The sequence below is a fragment of the Nuphar pumila genome, chromosome 1, assembly GCF_984573655.1.
Source record: "Nuphar pumila chromosome 1, dmNupPumi1.hap1.1, whole genome shotgun sequence".
Classification (NCBI taxonomy): Eukaryota; Viridiplantae; Streptophyta; class Magnoliopsida; order Nymphaeales; family Nymphaeaceae; genus Nuphar; species Nuphar pumila.
This window is the reverse complement of record NC_143249.1, coordinates 33,952,681-33,972,577: the sequence shown is the minus strand read 5'-3', so window position 1 is coordinate 33,972,577 and position 19,897 is coordinate 33,952,681. Positions and strand designations below refer to the sequence as shown.

The 19,897-nt window shown below is 36.6% G+C and overlaps 1 long non-coding RNA gene across 1 annotated transcript; it reads left to right on the top strand.

The window, feature by feature from the left end:
- The first annotated feature begins 11,993 nt into the window (after nt 1-11,993).
- LOC149848642 (uncharacterized) lies at nt 11,994-19,539 on the top strand. Its single transcript, XR_016433011.1, has 2 exons — nt 11,994-12,167; nt 19,329-19,539. It is a non-coding gene; the product is annotated as an uncharacterized LOC149848642 (long non-coding RNA).
- The last annotated feature ends 358 nt before the right edge of the window (nt 19,540-19,897 follow it).

Genomic DNA, 19,897 nt, shown 5'->3' with positions numbered 1-19,897 from the left:
AGGTGAAAAATTCGAACCTGTTAAACCCACCCGAATCTGTCCCAGATATAACCAATTTAATTATCAGACCATTAATTCTTCAACTAGCAAACACCTCTCATGAGGCTTTAAGTTGGGATCATCCTCAACATGAGTGATTGAATGTCCGAGAAAAAATCAATGATGCAAAGCCATGTAAAGGCTTGTGTTAATGTACCAAGTGATGCCAAGTCTTTGTCACTGCACCCAAATCTTAATGCAAATAATTATCCAGGCTCTTTTTTTTTTTACTCGGAGAAACTGCCCCAGGCACAGAGATGTGCCTTAGCCAAGCTGTCTCAGCCTGCTGTACTAATTCTCTGTCCATGTCGGCCTAAAAAACTCCGAGGGCTTACCCGTCGATTGACCCCAGGAAGTTGCCAAGCTTCGGCTTACGCAGGAGGGTGATGCCCATAGGATTTGAACTTAGACTGCCCGTCAAATGGTCTAAGCCCTATCCCACTATGTCAAACCCCTTGGGTCAAGTATCCAAGCTCTTACTCCAATGTATTTGTGCGAGTTGGGTCGCGAACCAAATTGGATCCACTTAATCGGATTTGGCAAGCAACCCCTTTTACATATCCTTTGGGAAAGTCATTGGTTTTCGATGCCCAATTTGGGAAAGTCATTCGGCTAAGCCACCAAGCTAGAGGGCTGTCACAAGTTCAAAACCCATGGGTATGTGTCCCTTGCCGCAAGGCCGAAGTGGGGTGTAGTCCTTGGTGGGCAAGGGGCCGTGAAGTTTTTACATCAATGAGCTCACAAGTGAGTGAGGTGTTTTTTGCCTATTTTCCGAAAAAAAATTGGTTGTGATTTAAACTTAAGTTAGGGAGCAAATTGGATTCTAGGCAATTCCAACCTGTATTGGCTTAGTCAAGTGACGATTGACATGGTCTCAGTCCTAATGAAAGAAGTGAGCCTGTTTGGTTTAGGCAACACAATGGTCGATTTGGACTTGATCAAATATTTGATTGAGCACAGTGCAGTTTCACAGTGGGACTTTCACATTCAAAGATCCGGATCCTACAAGGCAGACTTGATCCAGTCATCTAACTAAATTGGATTTTGTTTTTTAATCTTCATATGCCGGTTAGACTAAGTTTAAAAGAACTCCCTAATTCCTTGTAATTAGTAAGGGTTATTAATGGGTTCTACACTGGTCCAGCCATGGCTGACCATTAATTTGGTGGACGCAGCTTACCTAGTGGGTGAGTCAGGCCCATGGCTGAGTAGGCTCTGAAATGGATATAAAGTCCTGACTTATGTTCACTTCTGACCAAAGAAAATGGAGTTTAGACATTACATGTTCTATTTGGATTGTTGGTCAAACATGGTAACCGGACTTCCAGCTCTAATCCAATAAAGATCAACAACTATTCAAATCCAAATGAGAGCTTTATTCTTCCAATAACTTTTACTTGTAAGATTTGGATCAACAATGAGACTAAACTAATCCTGATGTTTGGATTCGGATGCGAGCATCCAAACCCAAACCTCAGCCCAAAAACAGATCCAATACTGTCCATAAACCAATTTAGTTACACCTGGATCTGAAAAAAATAAAGGCTATCAGTCAGGCAGATATTGCTTCCAGAAACGAGTCCTTTTAGACCCGATCCAACCTGGACTTGCAGTCAATTTATACTTGCATCATCAAGAATCTCTAAGCCTGATCCAGTTAACTGTAATACATGACCTTATTTGTGGATCAATACAAACACCAATGATATTGTGATATATAAAAAATATCACAATAATATCATTAAAAACTAATATATCACAATATTATTTCATTACATTAAACAAGAACCTAACTCCGCCTGGGTATAACTGTTTAGTTATACACTGTCGGTCCCAAGCCTGGATAAAGGAGGAGGGTTGCGGTAGATTAGTGACAGCTAACATAAAAACTTAGTCACACCCTATGAATATGAACCAATATGAGAATTTTGTTGGGGCATTCTCTACTGAGCAACGCGTTGTACTCTATAGGCCCGGAGGCAGTGATAAATGGGCAAGGGTTGCTAGGTTGTCACCCAGAAGCGACGTGTCACACCGGCGCCCGGGTGTGGTGTCAAATAAGCAAGGGTTTTCTCACTTTGTTGGACGGGTGGGGTTAAAGAAGATATTTCAAGACCATAAAATTAGGTTTTCCACTTGGAACATAGGGTCTTTAATTGGTAAGTTTGTAGAGTTAGTAGATGTTACGTGTAGGAGAAAGATGTATATTTTATGTCTACAAGAGACCAAATGGGTAGGTGAGAAAGAAAAAGTGATAGAACCTTGGAGATATAAGATTTGGTATACATGAATAAATAAGAATGGAGTAGAGATTGTTATTAGTCTTGAGTTTATAGATAATGTAGTCCATAGGAAGGGTGATAGGATTTTACTTATTAAATTAGTATTAGGTACAAATATTATTAATATTATTAGTATTTATGCACCTCAAGTAGGTTTAGATGATTCCAGTAAGCATCAATTTTGGAAAGACTTAGATGAAGTAGTACAAGGGATATCTTATGGAAAAAAGTTTTTCATCGACGGTGACCTTAATGGACATGTAGGCATTAGTAGGGATGAATTTGAGAATATCCATGGAGGCTATGGTTTAGGAGAAAGAAACGAAAGTGGAAAAAGGATTTTAGATTTTGGTTTATCCTATGATATGATCTTAGCAAACACTTGGTTTAGGAAGCGGGAGTCTCACTTAGTAACATTTAAAAGTGGGGTTAATATGAGTCAGATAATTTTTTTTCTACTTAGAAAGAGAGATAGGGGTTATTGCATCGATTGTAAGGTTATGCTGGGAGAAAGTGTAGCTACACAACATAAAGTCTTAATTTTAGATCTTAGAATTAGAAAATACCGCAAAAGGGATAGACATAGAATAAATCTTAGAATTAAGTGGTGGGCACTGAAAGGAGCTAAACAAGGAATGTTTGTAGAGCAGGTAGTTAAGGAAGTTGATTGGTGTCTCGAGGAGGATTCAGAATCAATATGGAATAAGATAGAGGATGACATGAGAAAAGTGGCTAAGGAGGTATTGGGTGAGTCTAAAGGCGGTGCACCGCTAGGTAAGGATACAACATGGTGGAACGAGGATGTCAAATTAGCTATTAAGGTTAAAAGAGAGTGTTATAAAAATCTAAGAGTCGTGATAATGAGAATTTGGAGAAGTATATGATAGCAAAGAAGGAAGCTAAAGTAGTTTGAAACGCGAGGGATAAGGTATATAAGGAGGTTTATGATAAGTTGGACACCAAAGAGGGCAAGAAGGATATTTATAGGCTTGCAAAGATGAGAGATAGGAAATCAAGGGATCTGGGTATGGTTAAATGTATCAAAGATGAAATGCAAAGGTTTTTAGTCAAAGATGAGGAGATTAAGGAGAGATGGAAAGATGATTTTGATAAGCTATTTAATGGAAGTCATGCTCAGGATCTTGGAGACTTCTCCATTCCTTTTCATGAGATGAATCATGACTTCATGCGCAAGATTCAAAAGAAAGAAATTGCAGAGGCTTTAAAGAAAATGAAATCAAGAATGGCAGTTGGCCCAGATGGTATACCTATCGAGGCTTGAAAATGCTTGGGTGAGAAAAGTTTAGAATGATTGACAAATCTTTTTAACAAAATTTGGCAGACAAATAAGATGCCTAATGAGTGGAGAAAGAGTACTTTGGTGCCTCTATATAAGAATAAGGGTGATATATAAGATTGCATAAACTATCGTGGTATAAAACTCATGAGTCATACTATGAAACTTTGGGAGAGGGTGATTGAGTATAGGATGAGGAAGATTGTCATGATATCGGAGAATCAATTTGGTTTTATGCTTGGAAGATCAACTATAGAACCTATACATCTTCTTAGACAACTTATTGAGAGATATAGAGAGAGGAACAAAGATTTGCATGTGGTTTTTATTGATTTGGAAAAGGCATACGATAGAGTACCTAGGGATGTTCTCTAGTGGATAATGATGAAGAAAGGTGTTTCTCTCAAGTACATTAGTATAATTAAAAATATGTACGAAGGAGTAGTAACCAATGTCCGCACTTGTGGAGGGGTGACAACCAATTTTCCTATAATGGTTGGGTTACATCAAGGATCTGCATTAAGCCCTTTCCTATTTGCTATAGTGATGGATGAGCTTACGAGATCAATTCAAGAAAATGTGTCGTGGTGTATGTTGTTTGCTGATAATATTGTTTTGATTGATGAGTGTAGAGCTGGGGTTAATGCTAAGTTAGAATTATGGAGACAGACATTAGAAGCAAGAGGTTTTAAGTTGAGTAAGAGTAAGACAAAATATATGGAATGTCGGTTTAGTAAGCAACGAAGTAGTGATAGGAGTGTAGTGAAGCTTGGTGAGCAACAAATACTGGTGGGTGACTGTTTCACATATTTGGGATCTATCATTCAAAAGTATGGAGAAATTGATGGAGATGTAAATCATAGGATAAAGGTTGGGTGGATGAAATGGAAAAGTGCAACAAGAGTGTTGTGCGATCATAGAATGTCATTGTGGTTGAAGGAAAAGTTTTATAAGACGATAATTAGGCCCACTTTACTATATGGTACGGAATGTTGGGTTGCCAAGAGACATCATATTCAAAAAATGTGTGTAGCTGAGATGCGTATGCTTAGATGGATGTGTGGAAATACAATAAAAGATAAGATTTGAAATGAGGAGACACGTAAGAAGGTAGACATTGCATCCATTGAAAATAAGATGAGAGAGAATCGTTTACGGTGGTTTGGACATATTCAGCGAAGGCCTAATGATGCTCCTGTTAGAAGGATGGAGAAATGAGAAAATATATTAGTTAAAAGAGGTCGGGTAGGCTTAAGAAGACTTGGATGGAGATGATATGAAAGGATATGAATGCTTTTAACCTCACCGAGGACATGGCATTGGATAGAAATGATTGGAGGAGAAGGATTCATATGGAAGACCCATAATTAATGATTTTCTTTTTTGGTTCATATCGCCGACCCCAATTGTTTTGCGATGAAGGCATAGTTGTTGTTGTTGCATTAAACAAGAAACCTCCCATTTTATAAAGCAAATGATTTTGCACCAAACTGCGCTGCATCAACTTTTAAAAAAGTGTTGACATTAAGATTAAGTCGTGGCACAGGTCAGATTTGGACCGGGTAATGGATGACCCAAATCCAACCAAGGTAAACTCGAACTCGGGTCGGGTCATGCATGTTGTCAATCTGTCATCCCTAATCTGAATTTGAATTTCAAAACGACTACATAACAGAACCATATTTCATATGAATCTGAACTCAGGTTTGATATCAAATCGATAACTCTAGACTTTGTACGTAAAATAAAAATACTAGAACAGCCAATTTTGTTGCAAATATTTTTTTTTTATTGTCAAGCCCTCATCAATACCGAAGAAAAATCTCACTTGGAATATATAAGAAAATACAAATAAAAAAAATATAAAGAAAAACATGCAACTGTCATAAAATATCATCGAGGTGATCTTACCTCGTTCATACATTGAAAAAAAAAAAAGTGGTGTTGGGAGCCTTGAAATGGGATGGGAACACGGTTTCAGTGTGTTGCCAAAATATTTTTTTTTTGTCAATGTATGATGTCAAGAGATGGAATTGCCCAAAACTTCTTCTGTTTAAATGTGGTGTTGGGCCTGCTAGCATTGAATCTGGGCCCCCTTTCTGTGCGGAAAGAGGACCCCAAGGTTGTTTGTCACTGTGGACCCCAAGGAAACACACACCCGTTGATGCGTTTTAGCAAAAACAGCCCACTTTCCATGACATGCAAATGGACCCTAAGGGTGCTTTTGGATACTTTAGAGGAGAATTCTCAAAAAAAAAAAAAAAATGAATTCTCAATCCAAAGAAATACCAAGAAATAGAATTCTCAATTTCCAGTGTTTGGATAAGTTGGACCCACTCGTTCTTTTCCCTTGACCACCACTTGTTCTTTTTGTATTATTATTTGGTCGTATCACGGGTTTGATGTAAGAATAGTCAATCTTCCGAACTAATTAAAGTAATGTTAGTAAGGATGTAAATGGATCAGTCTCAGTTGGATCTATACATTATTAAATCGACTTGATCTGATAACGCCTAGTTAGATTTGCATTGTGAGTCAAAATAAAAAACATGATTTTGAATCTGGTGCTCATTAGCTTCTTACATATATATGTTCTATGTAATCAGGTCGGATTATCTGTGAGATTCAAATTCGATCAATAAAATTGTGCCTAATTTACTATATCTGATGAATTTGGATTGGATCAGATGTCAACCCAGTCCAACTCGCTGGCACTCCTCTCTAGTGGCTGAAAAAAGAGGTAGCAGCCAAAGAACAACACAACCACTTCCTGGTAGGGGTGAAATTAATGGATCAGGTTTGATATATCTGATCCAAGTCTAATGTAGGGTAAGGATCCTTAATAGTTAATACAAGATTTAAATGTGCATTTTGCATCAGTTTTGGGTTATTTAATTGGATACTTTCTGGTTCAGACAATATCCAAATCATATTGATCTGCTGGATCTAATGTTTGGTTTCATATCAAATATGATCCATTTGTTGAGTCATGCAAATGACTATCTCGATAAGTTTTGATAATTTCAAACATATGCATAAATGAACTCAAAGTGATGCACCCAGGGATATTTTTAAGTTGTTCAAATAAGAACTTGAAGCTTGTTGAATGGACATGATCAAAGGTCAGCAATGAAGCCTCAGACATGATCAAGGGACAGCAAGGAAGGCTCAAATGTATTTTGTATTGATTTAGATCGTACGTAAAAGAGTCTGAAATTCTTTGTCTCAGACCTTGTCATTTTTATTAGAATATGTCTAGATTAAGAAAATTATTTTTCTTGACAAATGTTTTTTATTACAAAATTATATAATATATGTATTTTTGTTCACATGTTTTTATTTTAGACATTCTAATTCATGTGTTTATAATAATAAAAAAAAGAGACATCTTTGTTCACATGTTTTAAAAGAAAGTCATTATTTTTTAGACACAGACATTTCTTTTTCAAAGGATTTTAAGAAAGACATTTTTTTTTAGAGAATAAAATAAATTTTTAAGTGACATTGAAACAGTTTGAAAGAAGAAGACGCTAAGACACTTTAAAAAAAGGACAAAATTGGAAAACACAAACAATTTGAAAAAGATAAGTTTTAAGAGAGAAAGACCTTTCGAGTTTGAATTCAAATTAACGTTAGGACAAAATAAAATTGGACTGATCATAATCTCAGTTTGAATTCAAAATTAGCAGTTATTTTGAATTTTGTGACTGTTAGAGTTTGTTTTCAAAATGCGTTAGGACAGTTGTCTTTTGCATTTTTTTTACTGTAAGAATTCAATTAAAATGAAGTTTGAGTCTGTTTTTAATATGACGTTGGGACAGTTATAAACCACCATTGTAACTATTTGACCTTGGTCAACATAAAACCTTAAAAAATTTCAAAATGACGTTGGAAGGTTGTGACTGTTAGAGCCTGGTCAAAAAAAAATTCAAACACCACATGTATTTTCAAACTAATGTTAAGACATGTTTTAAAATTTTTGTGACCATTTTTTTTTTACTATTAGATTTTTTTAAAGGGTCACAACTCTTGATGAACTGACCCCAATGGTGACCTTTCCTACTCTTTATATATAGTCTTTATGTTTTCTGAATCTAGATAGATTTATATAGTTTTCAAGAAGTGAAAATTTCTGTTAAAAAATTTCTAACTATAGTGCTGAAAACGTTCTTATGGTCCAACTCTCCTCTTAGATTTTTTTTAAAGTTTCATGAGATACCTATTTAGCCTACAACTTTCTCTGAGAACTAAAGATTCCAAGGCTCATAGGAGTTAAGTTACAATATTCAACTTCAACAATGGTTTGTAAAGGCATCTCTAGCCACGAGAAACAACAGGTTTGATTTTTTAGGCAGATTTATTTACTTTGACGAGGGTGTTCGTCAAAGGGTGTGTATTGGCTTCATGTTGCGTCAAGCTAAGCAAGATTGATTTAGTGAAAATCTCAAGCAGGTTGCTTGAGGACTGGATGTAGGTTTGAGTTAGACCGAACTAGGATACATCGTGTGTTTTCATGTGGTTTAATTTTATTGCAATTTTTTTTATTTTGCGATTATCCTTGAAAAACACTATTCACCCCCACCCCGTGTTTGTTGCCTATCAATCCACAGATTTTCATTTGGTATCAAAGCAAGGTTATGCTAGAAGTGATCTAACCATCGAATTAACAACCATGTCAATTGTTGGATCTTTGCAATTTGTTGAAGGACACTCTGCCACCATACCACCCTTCTTTGATGGCACAAACTATGGGTACTAGAAGAACAAATTAATGGTATATCTTCAATGTATTGATTTCAGTTTGTGGAAGATCGTTGAAGTTGCATATAAGTGGCCAACCACTAATTATGAAAGTTGCGTAGACGAGGAAAAGACAAAGGTCACTCTCAACGCCAAGGCAGTGAATGCCTTATTTTGCATCATTAACAAGATTGAATATAATCGGGTGTCTACATCCAAGACTGCACATGAAATTTGGCACACATTAGACGTAATGCAGGAAAGAATAAGGAAAAAGAAACTAAGATTAATTTTCTTGTGCACAAATATGAAATGTTCAGGATGAAGAAGGAAGAGTTCATCAACGAGATGCTCACCAAATTCACTAACATCACTAACTCGTTGAAGGCAATAGGAAGACTTTGATCGAGGAAATTTGGTAAGAAAAGTGGTGAGGTCTTTGACTTTCGAATGAGAAAAGACGGCCATAGAGGAAGCAAAAATCTTAACACCCTCACTTTGGAAGAACTAGTAGGCATCCTTCTGGCCTATGAAGTTCAGTTGAAAGAAAGAAGAGAAGAAGAATCTCCTAAGAAAAAGACTATCACATTCAAGGCTACATCAGATGATAAAGAACCTCAAGACGGTGATGAAGAATCAACACTCATCACAAGAACATTCAAAAAATTTATGAAAAGAGGAAATTTTTTTAAAATTAAGAAGAATGATCAAGGAGAGGAGAAACTTTGCTTCAATTGTAAGAAGTCAGGATACATAAAGAGGGATTGTCCATTGTTGAAGAAAAGATACAAGGAGAAAACATACAAGAAGAAGAAGAAGGTTCTCCAAGCTATGTGGGATGATAGTGACTCATCCTCTGATGAAAGTTCTTCCGACCAATAAGTTGCAAATGTATGCCTCATGGCAAGCATCAATAAGGTACAAAATTTCAATTCAGAAGACTTTACTTTTGAAGAACTTTTTGAAGCTTTTATTGAATTATTTGCAGATTCTCGAAAAATGATTTTAAAAAATAAGGCTTTGAAAAATGATTTTTCAAAACTCAATTATGAGAACATTGTTTTGAAAAGAGGGAATCAATCTTTGAGAAATAAAATAATTGATCTAAAGACAAACATTGGGACTTTAGAAAAGGATATATCTAACCTCAAAGTTAAGACAAATGACCTTTTGAATATGGTTTTCAAGTTCACAAATGGTAGAGATAACTTAGAAAGACTATTGTCTTGTCAAAGGGTCTCAAAAAATAAAAACGGTATTGGTTATAGCAATTTTAACCAAAGCTAATTACTTTGTAAAAGAACATTCAAAAGAGCAATATCAATTTGTTCCTATAACTTATCCTCAAAATAGGAATAATTTTTTCTCTCAAAATAGAAAACCAAACTCTATTTGGGTTCCTAAAGCTAACCCCAAAGGACCCAACCTTGTTTGGGTACCAAAACATTCACTTGCCTCTTGTGTTGTAGTTAAATAAGAAGAAGAACAAGTGGATTTTGGACAGTGGGTGATCAAAGTATATGATGGGGAGAACAATTTTTTCAGCACCTTGGAAAGAAAAGAATGAGGAGTTGTCACTTTTGAAGACAACAAGAAAGGAAAATTTGTTGGTATTATAAATATTGGTAACTCTATCTCAACTCTTATTGAAGATGTTATTTTGGTAGAGGGTCTCAAGCATAATCTCTTAAGTATTAGTCAACTTTATGATAAATGATGTAAAATATCTTTTGCAGCTGATGTGTGCTTGATTTTTTATTCTTCAAATAAAATTGTTTTCAAAGGAATTAGAAAACATAATATTTATGAATTATATTTTGATTCCTTAATTAGTTTTGACAAATGTCTTATTGCTTCCAATGATGAAAGTTGGTTATGGCATAACACTACAAGAAAATTGTTAATTAGCGACGGAAATTAGCGACGGATTTTTCCCGTCGCTACTTAGCGACAGATTAGCTAGAGATAGAATCTGTCGCTAATTCGCGACGGATTAGCGAGGAAACGACTTTTATCGCTAATCTGTCGCTACTTAGCGACGGATTAGAGACTGCATGTTTTTGTCGCTACTTTTTATTACAAGAACACCATTTTAGCGACAGATTTAGAGAGGGAACTCTGTCGTCGCTAATTAGCGACGGAGTAGCGACAAAATATATTCTGTCGCTTTTTTGGTATTTTGGTTTCGCGACGGCTTAGCGACGGAATTTTTCCGTCGCTAAGCCGTCGCTAAATGTCGCGTAAATCCCTAATCCCATCCCTCTTTCTCTTTTCCCTGTTTCGCTGTATTGCTCCCTCCCGCCGCCCGTCGGCTCTCGCCACCGTCCGGCCGCCGCCGCTCGCCAGCCGCCGCTCCCCGTCCACCGCTCGCCAGCTGCCGCTCCCCGTCAACCTCCCGCCACCGTCCGGCGACGCGCAGGTAATATTCTTCTTCTTCTTCTTCTTCTTCTTCTTCTTCTTCTTCTTCTTCTAAACGCAGGGGGTACGCCCCTTCCCTGCCGGAAACGCAGGGGGTTTAACCCCCTGCCGTGCTTTCCGGCAGGGGGGGTCGACCCCCTGCGTTTCCGGCAGGGGGGTCGACCCCCTGCCGGAAACGCAGGGGGTCGACCCCCCTGCCGTAAAGGCACGGCAGGGGGTCAACCCCCCATGCCGGAACTGCCTTTCCGACAGGGGGTTTAACCCCCTGCCGTGCTTTCCGGCAGGGGGGGTCGACCCCTGCGTTATGCTGCCTAAGTGACTTGTCAAAAAAAAAATTTCTGTTTTTGAATGCCTATGCTGCCTATATGAATCGTTTGAAAAATAAAATCTGTAGTAGGAATAACATGCTGCCGATGTGTATTGCTTTTGAAAAAAACAATCTGTTATGAGATATATTATGCTGTCTATGTGAATTGGTTTCAAAAAAATCTGTTTTTTAATGCATATGCTGCCTATGTAAATCAGTTTGAAAAAAAAAATCTTTAGTAGGAATACTATGTTGCCTATGTGTTTGTTTGAAGAAAAAAAATTTGTTATGAGATACCTACGTTGCCTATGTGATCTGTTTTGAAAAGAATTTTTGTTATGGATACCTATGCTGCCCATGTGATCTCTTTTTAAAAAAAAAAAAGTTATTATGTGATCCCTATGTTGTCCATGTGATTAGCTTGAAAAAAAATTTGTAATATGTGTATATAAGATGTCCATATGGTTTTAAGTGTAGTTTGCATATATGTTGTCCATATGGATTTTAAGTTGAATTTTTTTTTGTAATGTATATATACAAGTTGTCCATGTTGTTCAATTTATTAGTTTGTTAATGTCTACTGGTAGTTAGTTTTACTTCAATTTGTTTTCTTGAAATCTGGTTAGTTAGAGTATTTCAATCTATTAGTCTTTTATAATTATATTTTTCTTAGATAGATTGGTATTTAATGTTCTCACAATCAGTTAGTTAGATTAGAGCTATTTGAATTCTTTATGATAGTGGTGGTTAAACGGAGTTCACATCTTTTCTAGTAAACTAATTGATTGATTTACTATTCCTTTGCTAAGTAGTTCAGATTAGAAATTGTCTATGACTTTATGTTAGTCGACTGGTTCAACATGTTATAGCTGGTTTGTTAAATTAACATCTTCTAGTTAGATTTGGCTTAACATATATACTATTTTTCTTTTCTCTTCTTTCAATTAGTTAGAGTTGTTTTAATTTGTTTTAATTTTTTTAGTTAGTGTTTCATCTTGTTTCATGATTAGTTAGTTTGTTACTTAATTTGTTTTGTTTTTGTGCAGATTTTTCAACGGAACCAACTCGTGCTCGGCCACCTGTGGTAAGTAAATGACAAAAACAATGCAAATCGGGTAAATACCCGTGGTGAGTAAGTGATGCAAACATATCACATGTTATTTAATTTATTGAATGCAGCACTTTATTGTTCACACATTCACTTAGTTGTTGATATCTAGGACTGCTTTGTTGGAGTTCGGAGATCATGCTGAGCATGATTTTAATGTAGAAATATGGAAGTGTTCTTATTTTTGGAGTACGGAGTCCATGCTAAGCATGATAGTAGTTAGTGAGATATTGAAGTGTGTTTGCTGCAGGTACATGTTTGCCATTTATTTGATATGAATGATTATGATGTATTGCAATGTTTGATGTAATTGTATCCATGCTTGCATGTAGTTACTTTCAATTTGATTTTGACTTCCATGTGAAATTTTATAATAAAAACATGCTTCAAATGATTGTATCATGTCATTAATAGTTTGCACATGAAAATATTAAGTTATCAATGCATGCATCAAAATTCTTGTTATTGTTTGACATAGTATATTGCATGATAAATTTGATATTTTCTTCATCGTAGCATTCTGATTGTTTTTTTCTTAATTCGTTAAGATACTATTCGTAACATCATACGACAGAATGACTGCAAACCGTGAATGGATGTACCGTAGGATAGTGGACAATGAGTTATCGCATGAATATATGGATGGTGTCGATAGTTTTATTGAATTTGCAACGGCGAGTGTCAGTACGGTAGATCCCACAGGTCGGATTAGGTGTCCCTGCAAGATTTGTAAGAATAATCGATTTGTAGAACCTCATGGCGTTAGACATCACCTATACAGGAAGGGTTTTGTGAGTGATTATCAGAACTGGACGTTTCATGGAGAAGAATTTAGAAACGATTTTGATGCACGGGTGAATGTGGTGCACGATAATCCATATACGAATTTGATATTTGATGCTGCAGGAACAGAACTGGGTTCTGCTATGAGTTCTAGTGATGTAAGAACTGTCGTAGATGAAGAATCACCAAACGATGCAGCTAGTAGATTTTATGATTTACTTAAAGATGCTGATGAGCCACTTTGGAACGGTTGTGAAAGTCACACTATCTTGTCTGCAGTTCTTCAACTAATGAATTTGAAGTCCGAGTATAATTTGAGTCAATCATGTTTTGACCGTTTGTGCATGATTGTGAAGAGTATGTTGCCTAAAGATGAGAAATTGCCACAAAATTTCTATTGTGCGAAAGTTATGGTCAACGCTCTAGGTATGGGTTACAAAAAGATTGATGCTTGTCCAAATCACTGCATGTTGTATTTCAAGGAGCAGGAAGACGACATATCATGCCCGTCATGTGGGCATCCTCGGTTCAAGCCAAAGACAAGAGGCAATGGTAGCACGAGATCAAAGGAAGTTTCATACAAGTCGCTCCGCTACTTTCCTATCACTCCTAGATTGCAGCGATTGTATATGTCTTCAAAGACAGCTAAACACATGAGATGGCATGCAAATAAAGTTCGACACGATGAAAACAAGATCACGCATCCTGTTGACGCTGAAGCTTGGAAGCACTTTGATCGTACTCATCAGAACTTCGCAATGGAAGTGCGAAATGTTAGACTCGGTCTATGTACAGATGGATTTAATCCATTTGGGGGTAGATCAACTCCATACTCATGCTGGCTAGTATTTGTAACTCCATACAACCTTCCACCAAGCTTGTGTATGAAACGTCCAAATCTTTTCTTGTCTCTGTTGATCCCTGGTCCGACCTCACCTGGCCAAAATCTTGATGTATATCTAAGGCCATTGATTGATGAATTAAAAGTACTGTGGGATGACGGTGTTACCACGTATGATGCCCACAAAAAACAAAATTTCAACATGAAGGCCGTTGTTCTATGGACAATCAGTGACTTCCCTGCATATGGTATGTTATCTGGTTGGAGCACACATGGGAGGTTGGCTTGTCCGTACTGCATGGAGGATTCCAAAGCTTTTAGATTGAGGCATGGAAGGAAGCCTTGCTGGTTTGATTGCCATCGTCGATTTCTACCCAGCGATCATCCGTTCCGACGTCAAAAGAATGCATTTACAGCAGGCACAACTGAAATGGAAGGTCCATCCTCAAGATTGTCTGGCATAGAGATTTTAAGAAGATTGCGATACTTTCCAGATGTATTAACAGATGCTCGCAGTCCTACACCCTTCCATGGATTTGGGAAGGAACACAATTGGACGAAAAAATCTATTTTTTGAGAACTATCGTATTGGCCGACCCTATTGATACGACATAATTTGGATGTGATGCATGTAGAGAAAAATGTGTTTGATAATGTGTTCAATACAGTAATGAATATTAAAGGAAAAATGAAGGATAATCCGAAGGCCCGTATGGATTTAAAATTAATATGTAAAAGACCAGAATTGGAACTCAAAGAGTATAATGGCAAAGTACTGAAACCAAAGGCGAAGTACGTGCTCGGACCTGATCAAATAAAACATGTATGTCAATGGTTGAGACAACTGAGATTTCCAGATGGATATGTCTCTAACATTGCTCGGGCTGTGAAGATTGACGATGGACAATTATATGGGTTGAAGAGCCATGATTGTCATATCTTTATGCAACGATTGATACCCCTAGCATTCCATGATATGTTAGACAAACCTATATGGGGGGTATTGTCTGAGTTGGACGGATTTTTCAGAACATTGTGCGCATCGGAGGTCATTGTATCAGATGTAAAGAATCTCGAGGACTCTGTCATCACCACTGTTTGTCTGTTAGAAAAGATATTTACGCCAACATTTTTCGATGTTATGGAACATTTGATCATACATTTTCCATATGAACTAAGGGTTGGTGGCCCTGTGCAATATCGATGGATGTACCCATTTGAAAGGTATATGTTTTTTTATATTTGTCTCTTTAATGACAGATATTTAAAATTTGAAATGTATACTCTTGTCAGATGCATGTTCGACCTAAAAAAAAAGGTTCGTAATAAAGCAAGAGTAGAAGGCTCTATTTGTGAGGCGTACACTTTAGAAGAGATTTCAAATTTCTCATCTATGTACTTCGAACCTCGATATTTCAACCACTTGGGCATGCATTTGGTAGTTGCCGATCAAGGCTATTGACAGATCGAGAGCAAGATGCAGCACACATCTATATTATTTTTAATTGCTCAGCGATCGACCCATACATCGAGTAAGTATATGTATATGCAACTCAATTATAAATCCTTTTATGTTCTATATGTGGATACATGACTCGGTAATATAAGTATTTGTGGTTTGCAGACGATTTGATCTAGAGTTGCGAAACGAAGTTTCACATCTCACTGATGCAGAAGTACAAAAAGAACGTGAAACTAAGTTTGTGGAGTGGTTGAAACAGTTGGTAAAGAAGCTAACATAAATTTTGTACTTATAAACAACACTAAGTTACTTAATTGATCGTGATCACAATCATTGTTTATGTTTGTGCGTAGGTTCGCAATGGTGATGTTAAAGATCAAGGAATATGTGATTTAGAAAATGGTCCGACCAAAGTTGTGCAATGCTACAACGGGTATATCGTAAATGGTTATCGATTCCATACAAAAGACTACGGTATAAACAAATCAACAATAAATAGTGGCGTGTGTGTCAAGGGTAGCAGCTACGGTGAAAATGAACATGATTACTACAGTGTTATAGAGGAAATAATGGAGTTGACTTACTTAGGCATGAATAACAGGGTTACGGTATTCAAGTGTCATTGGTTTGATCCAACTGCAACAAGACTCGACAAAGCTTCAGGCATTGTGGAGGTGAATCATAAATCCAGGTTTGGAACATATGAACCATTCATATTAGCCTCGCAAGCTCAACAAGTTTATTATACTTCATATCCGAGTATAAAAAAGTCAGATAGAAATGAATGGTGGGCAGTTTGCAAGGTGAAATCCAAACTATACCCCGAGTATGATCAGTTACAGGAAGATGAGTTAGCTGAAGACAGTGATTATTATCAATCAGATGATGTCTGTGACTTCGCTTATGGTCACGATGTTGCGCATGATATGCATGTCATATCTCCATTGACTGATGAAACATTCATAGAGGAATGTGATCCAAATGATGTACCAAGTGGATGGACAAACAATGAAGAAGAAGAAGAAGAAGAAGAAGAAAGTCAAACTAGTGACGAGGAAGAATTCTCAAGCTAGTGAGCAAAATCTTATACTACAAACCTCTATTTAAATGCATTGTAATACTTGATGTGAGTTGTATTGCAATACTTGGTGTGAATGATTAAAAATTTTATTTCAATGTATTGTAATACTTGATACGAATGATTCGAATGCATTGTAATACTTGATGTGAATGATTTCAATTATCTGAATGTATTATAATTTATGCAATTAACGAATGATTTGAATTAGTGCAATACTTGATGTCAATGATTTGAATTATTTGAATGCATTGCAATGCTTGATGTGAATGACTTGAATGCATTGTAATACTTGATGTGAATTATTTGAATGTATTGTATGACATATGTTATTTGTTAGAATATGGTTCATGGAGGTTATAGTGGTCGCTCATCCAGTAGTAGCCAGGCTCAACCTTCATCTTCACGGGCTCCTGTGATAGGTATATCATATAACTAATTAGATGCTTGATTAGTTCAAATGCACATTCTGAGAATTTCTAATGTATTTTTTTACAGATGATGTTGCGCCTGTACACGACCCACCTACACCAGTTGATCGCACAAGTCAACAGCCAACACAGGAAACAGGGTCTTCTCAGGCTGGCACAAGAAGACTCATTCGAATAGTGTATATCGATAATCGACCGTAAGTATTTTGTTTTCAATTATTGCATATCTTTTAAATATTTTATATTGATATTTACTGTGTAACAATTCATGTGCAGCACGAGGTTTGAGCCACAAGAAGTAGTACGGGAGATTAGGAATTCACTTCTTCAACATCTACCAGGACCAGTTGCTCAATGGAAAGAGTACCCAAAGGAGGTGTTAGACAGATTGTGGTCCTCATTCATGGTATACAATTGTTCCTCATAGTTAATGTGTTTCATATTTAATTTATTTAAGCAATGTCTACTAACTTTCTGAAAATATTTGTAGGCTTCGAATCGCTTTGCAACTACGGTGGAAGAAAATGATGCAAGGAAGGTGTGGCAGAAGGTGGCTGCCAATCGATTTGCAGACATGCTGCACACTATGAAGACTGCAGCAAAAAAAACATCTGGCGTAGTAGATGATCCATTACTGTGGAAGGGCCATGGTCCTATTACTATCAGGAGAGATTACTGGGATGAAATGTGCGATATGTGGGCGGGAGATGCATTTAAAAATCGCTCTGCGAAGGCTTCACAAAATCGATCGAAGATGCCCGAAGCCCATCTACACACAGGTGGATCTAAGACATTTGGGAGCCACCTAAAGAAAATGGTAACTCATCAATATATAATATTAATTTTATATGTATTGTTGCAAATTTGTGTACTAAATCTTTTGTCATTTAACTTCGCAGGAAGCAGAAAAAGGAGGCAGTGTACCATATAAGGATGTGTTTGTAGAAACACATAAACGGAAGACCACGGGAGTCTTCGTATCAGAGAAGGCGAGAACGACAACGGTATGTATTAATTCTATTAATAATCATTGCAATATATATGCAAGTTATCATAATGTTATCATTAATTATTAATGAATACTTTAAACATTATTTTGTAGGAGGCATATGAGCAACAGATGGTAGAGCGATATGGCGAAGACGCTACTCAGCATCCATCATTTGATCCTACAACATGGGTGACTGCAGCAGGTGAACCTAAAAAAGGTCGCGTGTTCGGGTTTGGGAGTAATATGAACACTTCACCAGTTATTGGTTCTTCCAGTTACGGCTCACCGACTTCTTGCGCCGACATAAGCTCCAAGCAGCCGACTATTCTTTCTGGTGATGATGTACGCGAGATCATTAATGAATCACTGAATAACTACTTCCAATACACCGTCGCCCCCTTTCTCCGAAATGAGATCAAGGCCGCTGTTCAGGATAGGGGATCTTCGATTCCAGGTCCCTCTCAGGTATAATCACATATATAGTTTTTTTGACTGTCTTAAAGCACATCTGAGCATGGTAGAATCACATATAGAGTTTTTCTAGATGCCTTAGAACACATATGAACATGCTATAATCACATATTCAATTTTTTTACTGCCTTAGCACACATATGAGCATGATAGAATCACATATAAAGTTGCTTTGCCTGCCTTAGAGCACATATGAGCATGCTATATTCACATATTCAATTTTTTTACTGCCTTAGCACACATACGAGCATGATCGAATCACATATATAGTTTTTTGCCTGCCTTAAAGCACATCTGAGCATGGTAGAATCACATATAGAGTTTTTTTATATGCCTTAGAACACATATGAATATGCTATAATCACATATTCAATTTTTTGACTGCCTTAGCACACATATGAGCATGATAGAATCACACATATATATATATATATATATATATATATATATATATATATATATATTTAACTTTTTGTCTGTCTTAGAGCACATATGAGCATGATAGAATCACATATTCAGTTTTTTTACTGCCTAAGAACACATATGAGCATATTATAATCACATATTCTGTTTTTTGACTGCCTTAGCACACATATGAGCATGCTATAATAACATATAGAGTTTTTTAACTGCCTTAGAACACATATGAACATGTTATATATCATTTATGATAGAATCACATATAAAATTTTTGGCTTTGCCTGCCTTAGAGCACATATGAGCATGCTATATTCACATATGAGCATGCTATATTCACATATTCAATTTTTTTACTGCCTTAGCACACATACGAGCATGATCGAATCACATATATAGTTTTTTGCCTGCCTTAAAGCACATCTGAGCATGGTAGAATCACATATAGAGTTTTTTTATATGCCTTAGAACACATATGAACATGCTATAATCACATATTCAATTTTTTGACTGCCTTAGCACACATATGAGCATGATAGAATCACATATAGAGTTTTTTTATTGCCTTAGATCACACATGAGCACATGATAGAATCACATATAGTGTGTAATTTATTTCATTATATTTTGTTTATCAATACTGATTGTTCTTTTCTTGTGTAGGCTGCTAGCGATAATCAGGGTAGTGGAGCTGAAGGGACAGATAAAGACAATGAACAAGAAGACGCACAAAATCTTGGCGATGATTAGAGGACTGTGTTGAAGAAGTTCTATTTTTTTTATTTTTCCTAATTGTAATTGTTGAATTGTAAATAATTAAACTTCTTAGTTTTAAGGTGGAACGATTAATTATTATAGATACTTGTTATATGAATTTTTTTTTGTGGTTTGTTTTTTATTTACAGGAAATATAAATTGTACAAGAAATATAAATTGTACAGTTCTCGGTAATTAATTTTTAAATAATTTTTTTTTGATTTTTTTTTGTTTTTGCGACGGATTAGCGACGGATGATTCCGTCGATATTCATATTAATCTAGCGACGGAATTAAATCCGTCGCCAAGCCGTGGTCGCCGTTTAGTACCGGCGGATTGGCGACGGAATATAGCGCTCGTTATTCCGTCGCAATTAGCGACGGACTTGGCGACGGAATTATTCCGTCGCCAGTTAGCGTCGAAATATTCGCGACGTAAGCATACTGTCACCGCGTTGTCGCTAATCCGTCGCTAAC